Source organism: Coregonus clupeaformis, unplaced genomic scaffold, assembly GCF_020615455.1.
Source record: "Coregonus clupeaformis isolate EN_2021a unplaced genomic scaffold, ASM2061545v1 scaf3499, whole genome shotgun sequence".
Lineage (NCBI taxonomy): Eukaryota > Metazoa > Chordata > Actinopteri > Salmoniformes > Salmonidae > Coregonus > Coregonus clupeaformis.
In genome coordinates, this window is record NW_025536953.1 from 19466 (window position 1) to 32500 (window position 13035).

The following is a 13035-nucleotide window of genomic DNA, read 5'->3' on the forward strand; positions in this document are numbered from 1 at the left end:
ATAGATTTAGTTGATTTCTTACTAAGTTCAATAAATGTTTGAATATTGTTGAATTTCGGTTTAATGTCTGGATTCCGTGATTCGGTCCGCAACGCCTATTTTATAGGGCCCTAGTCAATGAACTTGTCATAAATCAACATAGGATATGCCCTCTTCCCCCCCAACAAGACTCAAAATATATATATATATATATTGGAAATGTAAGCAGGGGTTGAGCTTCTTCAGTTTGTGTCACAAAGTGGATACGTTTCTGTGTCCCTTTCAGAGTGAGTGACACATTGACTTTATATAGTGTACCAAGAGTTGTTCCTCGCTTACGGCCATACCAGCCTGAATACGCCCGATCTCGTCCGATCTCGGAAGCTAAGCAGGGTCGGGCCTGGTTAGTACTTGGATGGGAGACCGCCTGGGAATACCAGGTGCTGTAAGCTTTTTGTCCCAGTAGAGCGTGCTCTTGTGTCATGGAGCAACTGCTTTTATTTATCACCCTAATAATATCATGGATTGTTATTGGACTAAATGCAGTTTGTGTGCTGCCCTGCCCTGATCAAATCAAATCAAATAATGGACAGTGCGTTTCCCTCAAAATATAGGCAGTACATGCAGCCTTTGTTTTTAGTCTAGGAGACAGTCAATGTCTGTAGTCCATTAGGGCACTATACAATCCCTTCAATGTTTTGCCTGATTCCGTTAATTCCCAAGTTCCCTTTTCTCCGTTTAGATTTCCCCGTTGACCGTTTGTCCCTGTTTTGGCAGGTTTTCGCTCTCAAAAGTACACCTTTTTAATAGCAAAACAGCACAATTGGATGTTCTATGTCCACAACAATGTTTAAACCCTATCAGGTGACCATTTGTGAGGTCTGGGAAAAATGTAAGACATTTAGATGTTGGGGTGTAGTTACCCTTAAATGCAAGCATGCACCAGGAAGAGACCTTTGTTTGGTTAAGCGGTGTTGCTGTAGAACAAATGGCAACTGGAGTGATGCAAATGATCACGGTATAATTCTGCCAGGCAGGCATAGGCTACTTTGTAGTTAACATTTACTTGCGAAGGTTTTGGGGAAAGCCATTCCTTCCCTACCAGAAGAAGGTTATCATTAGCATCATCGCTAACGGCTACACAAAGTGTAGACATACGCGCGCACCGCACACATGCACACAGACAGGGGCATTCCTGTGCCGTTTCAGAAAGTTCATGGAAATACGAATCACTGATGCATTTTGTTCATGTCTTATGATTGACTTGGGCAAATGAATGCGTTTTCTAACAAGTTGAATAGATTTAGTTGATTTCTTACTAAGTTCAATAAATGTTTGAATATTGTTGAATTTCGGTTTAATGTCTGGATTCCGTGATTCGGTCCGCAACGCCTATTTTATAGGGCCCTAGTCAATGAACTTGTCATAAATCAACATAGGATATGCCCTCTTCCCCCCAACAAGACTCAAATATATATATATATATTGGAAATGTAAGCAGGGGTTGAGCTTCTTCAGTTTGTGTCACAAAGTGGATACGTTTCTGTGTCCCTTTCAGAGTGAGTGACACATTGACTTTATATAGTGTACCAAGAGTTGTTCCCTCGCTTACGGCCATACCAGCCTGAATACGCCCGATCTCGTCCGATCTCGGAAGCTAAGCAGGGTCGGGCCTGGTTAGTACTTGGATGGGAGACCGCCTGGGAATACCAGGTGCTGTAAGCTTTTTGTCCCAGTAGAGCGTGCTCTTGTGTCATGGAGCAACTGCTTTTTATTTATCACCCTAATAATATCATGGATTGTTATTGGACTAAATGCAGTTTGTGTGCTGCCCTGCCCTGATCAAATCAAATCAAATAATGGACAGTGCGTTTCCCTCAAAATATAGGCAGTACATGCAGCCTTTGTTTTTAGTCTAGGAGACAGTCAATGTCTGTAGTCCATTAGGGCACTATACAATCCCTTCAATGTTTTGCCTGATTCCGTTAATTCCCAAGTTCCCTTTTCTCCGTTTAGATTTCCCCGTTGACCGTTTGTCCCTGTTTTGGCAGGTTTTCGCTCTCAAAAGTACACCTTTTAATAGCAAAACAGCACAATTGGATGTTCTATGTCCACAACAATGTTTAAACCCTATCAGGTGACCATTTGTGAGGTCTGGGAAAAATGTAAGACATTTAGATGTTGGGGTGTAGTTACCCTTAAATGCAAGCATGCACCAGGAAGAGACCTTTGTTTGGTTAAGCGGTGTTGCTGTAGAACAAATGGCAACTGGAGTGATGCAAATGATCACGGTATAATTCTGCCATGCAGGAATAGGCTAGTTTGTAGTTAACATTTACTTCTATGTGCTTTGATTTCGTAGAAGATATTAAGATCTTTAGTTTTGTCATAATGTGTAGATATCAAATCAAATCAAATCAAATCAAATCAAATTTTATTGGTCACATGCGCCGAATACAACAGGTGCAGACATTACAGTGAAATGCTTACTTACAGCCCTTAACCAACAGTGCATTTATTTTAAACAAAAAAGTAAGAATAAAACAACAACAAAAAGTGTTGAGAAAAAAAAGAGCAGAAGTAAAAATAAAGTGACAGTAGGGAGGCTATATATACAATAGAATAAAGTGACAGTAGGGAGGCTTATTATATATACAGGGGGTACCGTTACATAGTCAATGTGCGGGGGCACCAAGCTAGTTGAGGTAGTTGAGGTAATATGTACATGTGGGTAGAGTTAAGTGACTATGCATAAGTACAAGAGTAGCAGCAGCCGTGAAAAGTATGGGGTGGGGGCAGTGCAAATAGTCCGGGTAGCCATGATTAGCTGTTCAGGAGTCTTATGGCTTGGGGGTAGAAGCTGTTGAGAAGTCTTTTGGACCTAGACTTGGCACTCCCGGTACCGCTTGGCCGTGCGGTAGCAGAGAGAACAGTCATGACTAGGGTGATTGGAGTCTTTGACAATTTTGAGGGCCTTCCTCTGACACCGCCTGGTATAGAGGTCCTGGATGGCAGGAGCTTTGCCCCCTGTGATGTACTGGGCCGTACGCACTACCCCTCTGTAGTGCCTTGCGGTCAGAGGCCCCAGCAGTTGCACATACGAAGCGGTGATGCAACCAGTCAGGATGCTTCGATGGTGCAGCTGTAGAATTTTTTGAGGATCTGAGGACCCATGCCAAATCTTTTAGTCTCCTGAGGGGGAATAGGCTTTAATCTTCGTGCCCTCTTCACGACTGTCTTGGTGTGTTTGGACCATGATAGTTCGTTGGTGATGTGGACACCAAGGAACTTGAAGCTCTCAACCTGTTCCACTACAGCCCCGTGGATGAGAATGGGGGGCGTCTCCAGTCCTCTTTTTTTTTCCTGTAGTCCACAATCATCTCCTTTGTCCCGAGTCACGTTGAGGGAGAGTTGTTGTCCCGGCTCTACACGGCCAGATCTCTGACCTCCTCCCTATAGGCTGTCTCATCGTTGTCGGTGATCAGGCCTACCACTGTTGTGTCGTCTGGCAAACTTAATGATGGTGTTGGAGTCGTGACTGGCCATGCAGTCATGGGTGAACAGAGAGTACAGGGAGGGGACTGAGACACGCACCCCTGAGGGGCCCCGTGTTGAGGATCAGTGTGGCAGATGTGTTGTTACCTACCCTTACCACCTGGGGGCGGCCCCGTACAGGAATTCAGGATCCAGGTTGCAGAGGAGGTGTTTAGTCCCAGGATCCTTAGCTTAGTGATGAGCTTTGAGGCACTATGGTGTTGAATGCTGAGCTGTAGTCAATGAATAGCATTCTCACGTGAGGACGTTGGAGGGGCCGTTGGAGCCCGTTCCGATTCATGACCGCGGTTATCCAGGTGCATGTTGCATAGACCTACTAATCCAACCTTGGCTTACAAGTTAAATTAAATTAGTATATATGCCTATACAAATCTATTGACCACATCCATTTAAATCAATGATTGTCAATTGAAAAGCTGTGGTAGTTGTGTTATCCTGTTGTGCGTGTCAGGGCTCCTCTTAAGCATCGTGATTCCAATATTTTCTAGAATTGTACGCAGGTTACACTTTTGCAAAACTACTAGGTTAAAAATAAGAACATGAATGACAATAAAGGTATGACTTGAATTATATGTGTAGTAGTGTGATGTTGTTCCCCTAGATTATGCACCAAATTGCACACAAGGACAGTTCAAGTAGGCCAGGTCAAGAGGGGATGTTAATAAGTTAGTTAATAATAATTCAATGTGGTTTCTTTATTTAATTAAAGCTGCTAGCTAATGTTATTTTTTGGTGTGCAAACATTTTTATGTATCTATATTGCAAATACACCTAATGTGTGGTTGTGTATATTTTGGTTTGGTCCATCGCGGGTTATCTGTATTTATGTACCATCTTATTGTTCTCTTTGCCTGACCTTCAACTAGCAAGGTATGTTGTCCCTTGGCGCACGTAATCTATAAAACTGTGGTAAAGTTACACAAAGTGCTGTTACGCAACTACAGGTTTTGTTAGCAATGTGGACAATATAAAGATGTGTATGTTAACAACTTTCACCGAGCTCGCTAATTAGGGTACCCTATTGCTTAACTCCGGGAGTATTTGGGTCAGTGTTTGGAGTGAGTTTCTATGTGCTCACGCAGGTGTCCGAGAGCTGTGGCTGCACCAAGGGGCTAAGCTATTGTGTGTTGTCTCTTCGTGTACAGGTATGTCATTTATTTTTGTCAGAATTATGTTGTATATCATTTTACTTGTATTGTATAGTGGTTGTTGTTAGGCACTGAATGTGTGCATGCAGCACCTGTTCATTTTTGCCTGACCTTCAACTAGCAAGGTGCCCGAGAGCTGTGGCTGCACCAAGAGCTAACATATTGTGTGTTGTCTCTTCGTGTGCAGGTCGAATAAAAAATTATCCAACCATCAGAATTCCAGTTGTGGCAGTGTCCTAATTACGTGACCTGCCGACTGGTCAGCTAGCCGGCTCGCGGAGCTGTGCTGGATGGGTGCACGACCTACGCATGTGAATTTGTTGATGGCTTACTGTAAGTGATTATATACTGTAAACAGTGAAAGTGAATGTGGCATATTCATTAGATACAGGTATTCGTGCTTATTTGTATGTTTTGGATGAATTTGTTTATTGCATTAATTTTTTTGGTATTTGAATGCACTAAATTACTTGTATTTTAGTGCTCTGTTGAGCCATGAGATTCTCAAATCCATAAGACGTGTTATGCTGTGGATTTTAGTGTGTGGGTAGAGGGAGGGGTGTCCTTCCATTTACACCAGTGTACAGTCAGCTCCGTAGTAGAGCGTTGCTGGTCCCTGAGTTTGCAAGCACTGGGAGGCACCGAATACCTGTACTCTAATGAATATGCTACATGTTTGTTCCAGCTCCAGTAAATATTTCCCCCTCTGTCTTTTTGATGTACCATCATCCACAGTACTCGGTGATAATGGGACGCCTCCGAGTCAGCTTAGTGACCTTATAAGCAGATTGGTTCGAGATAGGAGATCTATCAGAGCGAGTTTACTGCAGCCTGGGTTTCAAGTCTTTCTCCCTGCCCGTCCCCCTCACCAACCCCAGCAGTTTCCCCTGCCTGAGCAGTGTGGGTCAACCTTTATTGATGCATCAAGCTGAATCTGGTTGTGAAGTCAGATGTTGTGCTCCACCTCTTTTTAGGGGTGATGGCTCAGATAAGTACTCTGTCCTGGAGTGGGAGGAGTTAATGGAAGTCTACCTAGAGAAGAGGGGTTACACTGGGTCTGGGAATGTTGGGGAGGTGATGTCTAGGCTCGGGTGGGGAGAGCACGGGATGTGACCAAAGTCTGGAAGCCGTAACAACCTTGTTGTCACAGATGTTAAGACGGTGTTCAGTGTTTTCAAGCAACACTTTGGGGATACTGTCTGCTCAGGTATGCCATTAGCTGATTTCTATTCAATCAAACCATTGCTAATGAGGGTCCAATAGATTTCTGGATTAGGCTTAACAAAGCTGCAGAGAGGCAACCGAACAGTACCTTGTGAGTGAGGGCGGACCTTACCCAATCAGTGCTCGAGTTGCTGCAGTCATGTTTGTACGCAACTGTCCTGATAAAGAGTTGGCCCAAGTGTTCAAGAGCAAACCCATTCGTGACTGGACAGCCAGTGAGGTACAGGATCGGTTGGATGAACTGTTAAGGGAACGTAAAGCATGTAGAACACAACTTTCACAGCAGGTTGCTGCTGTTTTTGACTGCCCTCAGGAGGGATGGGTCCTGTGAAAAGACCTAATGTGTCATCTTTTTCTCAATGTGGCCGTGAACCAGACCAGGTACCATCTCTGTATCTAAGGGTGGGGCGTTAAAGAAAGTTTTGACTTTGTTAGAGAAGGCTCTGGTCAGCAATACTCAGTCTGTGAGTGGTGCAGTGGTCTAAGGCACTACATCGCAGTGCTAGCTGTGCCACTAGAGATCTGGTTTGAATCCAGGCTCTGTCGTAGCGGCCGCGACCGGGAGACCCATGGGGCAGCGCACAATTGGACCAGCGTCGGCCTAGGGTAGTGGAGGGAATGGGCGGCTCAGTTCGTAGAGCATGGTGTTTGTAACGCCAGGGTTGTGGGTTCCGATTCCCACGGGGGTATGAAAAAAATTAATAACGTATGCACTAACTGTAAGTCGCTCTGGATAAGAGCGTCTGCAAAATGAGGAGCAATGTGGGGCATTCTTATTTTTCTCCACTGATGATGATATCCAATCTGTTTTACTTCTTACTTTTGTGAGTCAGTACCCAAGAACACAGTCATTTTTCAGAATCACAATCAGAATGACAGTTTGTTTTACACCACTGTGCTAGTACAGGATAAAGTTGAGCTTTGAAGGATGTTAGATAGTGGGTCCATGGCTACTACTCTGCGCGCGCAGGGATATTGTACCTCGGTTGAGGGAGGCAGGGGAGTGGTAGAGGGAACTTTCTAGCTCCTTCAGACATCATCCTGTGGGTTGTGGTGGGAACAAAACTACCCAGTGGGCGGGTGTGATTCTTAAAAAATTCAACTTTATGGCTTCTGTTATGTAGTCCCAGTGCTTATTGTTGATGGGCAGGTTGATGAACTCATTGTGGGAACTAATGTGTTGAAGTCTCTGATTAGACAGTTCAAATCAAATGACAGCTACTGGCGGGTGGCGGGTACACCAGGTTCCTCTAGCCAGTGTGATGTCAAATCTGGAGAGATGGAGAGGAGACTCCATCCCAGATAAAGTGGGCACCATTAAGTTGAAGATAGCAGTAACGTGCTACACCGAAGACAATGCCAACCTACATTAACTACCCACAACAGCCCACGATGCCTAACTATGACACCATAGCTAACTAGCATGCTAGCATCCAATAACACACAGTTTAGCACCAATACTTGGTTACAACAGACTACCAATAGTGTGTTAACACACTAAACAGATCATTCACGTCCGTGTCTAGTTCCTTTCATACTTGCAGCAATAATTAAAAGTTGGCTAGGCTAGCAAAAGTATATTGTATTTAGCTACTACAGTACAGTTAGCTGGTCGTGTTGGCTAGCTAGCAATGGCCACTGTGTTGATTTGTTTGAAGAACGGCTAGCTAGCTAGCTTAGCCGTGCTAGACCCGGCACCGCGAAAAACAATGCTAACCTACAGTAACTACCCACAACAGCCCACGATGCCTAACTATGACGCCTGGCTAACTAGCATGCCTAGCATCCAATAACACACAGTTTAGCACCAATACTTGTTTCAACAAACTACCAATAGTGTGTTAACACACTAAACAGATAATTCGTGTCCGTGTCTAGTTCCTTTCATACACGCAGCAAAAATTAAACGTTGGCTAGCTAGCACATTAACATTGGAAACAACTCTCCACCGTTGCTAAACGTTACCAGTAGCTACCCGCTGGCTAGCTACTTCGCCTCGTGTTTCTCCGGGCTCCGCTGTAAACAATACTTACCTACAATAATTACCTACGAAACCTACAATAACTACCTAAATAAACTACCTACAATACCTAACTACAACTACCTACCTACGATCAAATGCATGGTTTAAGGTTTACTCAACACCATATAAGAAGCCAAGCTTACCTCAAGCTTACCTCCTGCTAGAGAAAACACAACCTCTCTGACCACAGCACAGCACAGACTGCTCTACAAAGCCATTTGTGACCATTTGTGAGGGTCTGGGAAAAATGTAAGACATTTAGATTTTTGGGGTGTAGTTACCCTTAAATGCAAGCGTGCACCAGGAAGAGACCTTTGTTTGGTTAGCGGTGTTGCTGTAGAACAAATGGCCACTGGAGTGATGCAAATGACCCCCACAAGACTCAAATATATATATATATATATATATATATATATATATATATATATATATATATATATATATATATTGGAAATGTAAGCAAGGGTTGAGCTTCTTCAGTTTGTGTCACAAAGTGGATACGTTTCTGTGTCCCTTTCAGAGTGAGTGACACATTGACTTTATATAGTGTACCAAGAGTTGCTTCCTCGCTTACGGCCATACCAGCCTGAATACGCCTGATCTCGTCCGATCTCGGAAGCTAAGCAGCGTCGGGCCTGGTTAGTACTTGGATGGGAGACCGCCTGGGAATACCAGGTGCTGTAAGCTTTTTGTCCCAGTAGAGCGTGCTCTTGTGTCATGGAGCAACTGCCTTTTATTTATCACCCTAATAATATCATGGATTGTTATTGGACTAAATGCAGTTTGTGTGTGCTGCCCTGCCCTGATCAAATCAAATAATGGACAGTGCGTTTCCCTCAAAATATAGGCAGTACATGCAGCCATAGTTTTTAGTCTAGAAGACAGTCAATGTCTGTAGTCCATTAAGGCACTATAAAATCCCTTCAATGTTTTGCCTGATTCTGTTAATTCCCAAGTTCCCTTTTCACCGTTTAGATTTCCCCGTTGACCGTTTGTCCCTGTTTTGGCAGGTTTTCGCTCTCAAAAGTACACCTTTTTAATAGCAAAACAGCACAATTGGATGTTCTATGTCCACAACAATGTTTAAACCCTATCAGGTGACCATTTGTGAGGTCTGGGAAAAATGTAGACATTTAGATTTTTTGGGGTGTAGTTACCCTTAAATGCAAGCGTGCACCAGGAAGAGACCTTTGTTTGGTTAAGCGGTGTTGCTGTAGAACAAATGGCCGACTGGAGTGATGCAAATGATCACAGTATAATTCTGCCAGGCAGGCATAGGCTACTTTGTAGTTAACATTTACTTGCAAGGTTTTTGGGGAAAGCCATTCCTTCCCTACCAGAAGAAGGTTATCATTAGCATCATCGCCATGGCTACACAAAGTGTAGATATCTGCGCGCACCGCACACATGCGCACAGACAGGGGCATTCCTGTGCCGTTTCAGAAAGTTCATGGAAATACGAATCACTGATGCATTTTGTTCATGTCTTATGATTGACTTGGGCAAATGAATGCATTTTCTAACAAGTTGAATAGATTTAGTTGATTTCTTACTAAGTTCAATAAATGTTTGAATATTTTTGAATTTAGGTTTAATGTCTGGATTCCGTGATTCGGTCCGCAACGCCTATTTTATAGGGCCCTAGTCAATGAACTTGTCATATATCAACATAGGATATGCCCTCTTCCCCCAACAAGACTCAAATATATATATATATATATATATATATATATATATATATATATATATATATATATTGGAAATGTAAGCAGGTTGAGCTTCTTCAGTTTGTGTCACAAAGTGGATACGTTTCTGTGTCCCTTTCCAGAGTGAGTGACACATTTACTTTATATAGTGTACCAAGAGTTGTTCACTTGCTTCGGCCATACCAGCCTGAATACGCCTGATCTCGTCAGATCTCGGAAGCTAAGCAGGTTTAGGGCTGGTTAGTACTTGGATGGGGGACCACCTTGGAATACCAGTTGCTGTAAAAGCATGTAAGAAGCTATGGCGTGGACTGATAATCTGTGTTATATGCTGAGATGTGAAGATGATGTGAAATATGAAGCTATGATATGTAAAAATAAGCTGTGAAGCTATGAGATGTGAAGATGTGATGTGAAATATGAAGCTATGATATGTAAAAATAAGCTGTGAAGATGTGATGTGAAATATGAAGCTATGATATGTAAAAAAATAAGCTGTGAAGCTATGAGATGTGATGTGAAATATGAAGCTATGATATGTAAAAAAAAATAAGCTATGATATGTAAAATAATAAGCTGTGAGCTTATAAGATGTGATGTGAAATATGAAGCTATGATATGTAAAAATATAAGCTGTAAAGCTATGAGGTTATTTAAAAAAAAAAAAAAAAAAAAAAAAATAATACGCCTGATCTGGTCCGATCTAAGCTAAGCAGTGTCGGGCCTGGTTAGTACTTGGATGGGAGACCGCCTGGGAATACCAGGTGCTGTAAGCTTTTTGTCCCAGTAGAGCGTGCTCTTGTGTCATGGAGCAACTGCCTTTTATTTATCACCCTAATAATATCATGGATTGTTATTGGACTAAATGCAGTTTGTGTGTGCTGCCCTGCCCTGCCCTGATCAGATCAAATAATGGACAGTGCGTTTCCCTCAAAATATAGGCAGTACATGCCAGCCTTTGTTTTAGTCTAGGAGACAGTCAATGTCTGCTAGTCCATTAGGGGCACTATAAAATCCCTTCAATGTTTTGCCTGATTCTGTTAATTCCCAAGTTCCCTTTTCACCGTTTAGATTTCCCCGTTGACCGTTTGTCCCTGTTTTGGCAGGTTTTCGCTCTCAAAAGTACACCTTTTAATAGCAAAACAGCACAATTGGATGTTCTATGTCCACAACAATGTTTAAACCCTATCAGGTGACCATTTGTGAGGTCTGGGAAAAATGGAAGACATTTAGATTTTGGGGTGTAGTTACCCTTAAATGCAAGCGTGCTCCAGGAAGAGACCTTTGTTTGGTTAAGCGGTGTTGCTGTAGAACAAATGGCCACTGGAGTGATGCAAATGATCACGGTATAATTCTGCCAGGCAGGCATAGGCTACTTTGTAGTTAACATTTACTTACGAAGGTTTTGGGGAAAGCCATTCCTTCCCTACCATAAGAAGGTTATCATTAGCATCCTCGCTAACGGCTACACAAAGTGTAGACATCACGCGCACCGCGAACATGCACACGACAGGGGCATTCCTGTGCCGTTTCAGAAAGTTCATGGAAATACGAATCACTGATGCATTTTGTTCATGTCTTATGATTGACTTGGGCAAATGAATGCTTTTCTAACAAGTTGAATAGATTTAGTTGATTTCTTACTAAGTTCAATAAATGTTTGAATATTGTTGAATTTCGGTTTAATATCTGGATTCCGGATTCGGTCCATAACGCCTATTTTATAGGGCCTAGTCAATGAACTTGTCATAAATCAACATAGGGATATGCCCTCTTCCCCCCCAACAAGACTCAATAAATATATATATATATATATATATATATATATATATATATATATATATATATATATATATATATATATATATATTGGAAAGTAAGCAAGGGTTAAGCTTCTTCAGTTTGTGTCACAAAGTGGATACGTTTCTGTGTCCCTTTCAGAGTGAATGACACATTGACTTTATATAGTGTACCAAGAGTTGTTCACTAACTTACGGCCATACCAGCCTGAACACGCCCGATCTCGTCAGATCTCGGAAGCTAAGCAGGTTTAGGGCTGGGTTAGTACTTGGATGGGGGACCACCTTGGAATCCCAGTTGCTGTAAAGCATGTAAGAAGCTATGACGTGGACTGATAATCTGCGTTATAGGCTGAGATGTGAAGATGTGAAATATGAAGCTATGATATGGAAAAAAAATAAGCTGTGAAGCTATGAGATGTGAAGATGTGATGTGAAATATGAAGCTATGATATGTAAAAATAAGCTGTGAAGCTATGAGATGTGAAATATGAAGCTATGATATGTAAAAAAATAAGCTGTGAAGATGTGATGTGAAATATGAAGCTATGATATGTAAAAATAAGCTGTGAAGCTATGAGATGTGAAGATGTGATGTGAAATATGAAGCTATGATATGTAAAAAAAAATAAGCTGTGAAGCTATGAGATGTGAAATATGAAGCTAAGATATGTAAAATAATAAGCTGTGAAGATGTGATGTGAAATATGAAGCTATGATATGTAAAAAAAATATAAGCTGTAAAAAAAAGCTATGATGGGTTAATTTTTAAAAAAAAAAAAAAAAAAAATATAAAAAAAAAAAAAAAAATACGCCTGAACTCGTCCGATCTCGTAAGCTAAGCAGCGTCGGGCCTGGTTAGTACTTGGATGGGAGACCGCCTGGGAATACCAGGTGCTGTAAGCTTTTGTCCCAGTAGAGCGTGCTCTTGTGTCATGGAGCAACTGCCTTTTATTTATCACCCTCTAATATCATGGATTGTTATTGGACTAAATGCAGTTTGTGTGTGCTGCCCTGCCCTGCCCTGATCAAATCAAATAATGGACAGTGCGTTTCCCTCAAAATATAGGCAGTACATGCAGCCTTTGTTTTTAGTCTAGGAGACAGTCAATGTCTGTAGTCCATTAGGGCACTATAAAATCCCTTCAATGTTTTGCCTGATTCTGTTAATTCCCAAGTTCCCTTTTCACCGTTTAGATTTCCCCGTTGACCGTTTGTCCCTGTTTTGGCAGGTTTTCGCTCTCAAAAGTACTTTTTAATAGCAAAACAGCACAATTGGATGTTCTATGTCCACAACAATGTTTAAACCCTATCAGGTGACCATTTGTGAGGTCTGGGAAAAATGGAAGACATTTAGATTTTGGGGTGTAGTTACCCTTAAATGCAAGCGTGCACCAGGAAGAGACCTTTGTTTGGTTAAGCAGTGTTGCTGTAGAACAAATGGCCACTGGAGTGATGAAATGATCACGGTATAATTCTGCCAGGCAGGCATAGGCTACTTTGTAGTTAACATTTACTTGCAAAGGTTTTGGGGAAAGCCATTCCTTCCCTACCAGAAGAAGGTTATAATTAGCATCATCGCTAACGGATACACAAAGTGT

The 13035-nt window shown here is 42.1% G+C and overlaps 4 non-coding genes and 1 pseudogene across 4 annotated transcripts; all 5 read left to right on the forward strand.

The window, feature by feature from the left end:
* The first annotated feature begins 312 nt into the window (after positions 1–312).
* LOC123490078 lies at positions 313–431 on the forward strand. The gene has a single exon (XR_006660821.1). It is a non-coding gene; the product is annotated as a 5S ribosomal RNA (ribosomal RNA).
* Positions 432–1585: 1154 nt separating this feature from the next.
* Positions 1586–1704, forward strand: LOC123490079. The gene has a single exon (XR_006660822.1). It is a non-coding gene; the product is annotated as a 5S ribosomal RNA (ribosomal RNA).
* Positions 1705–8497: 6793 nt separating this feature from the next.
* On the forward strand, positions 8498–8616 carry LOC123490081. Its single transcript, XR_006660824.1, has one exon. It is a non-coding gene; the product is annotated as a 5S ribosomal RNA (ribosomal RNA).
* A 1188-nt stretch (positions 8617–9804) lies between these two features.
* LOC123490087 lies at positions 9805–9923 on the forward strand (annotated as a pseudogene).
* A 1701-nt stretch (positions 9924–11624) lies between these two features.
* Positions 11625–11744, forward strand: LOC123490086. The gene has a single exon (XR_006660829.1). It is a non-coding gene; the product is annotated as a 5S ribosomal RNA (ribosomal RNA).
* Positions 11745–13035: the final 1291 nt, after the last annotated feature.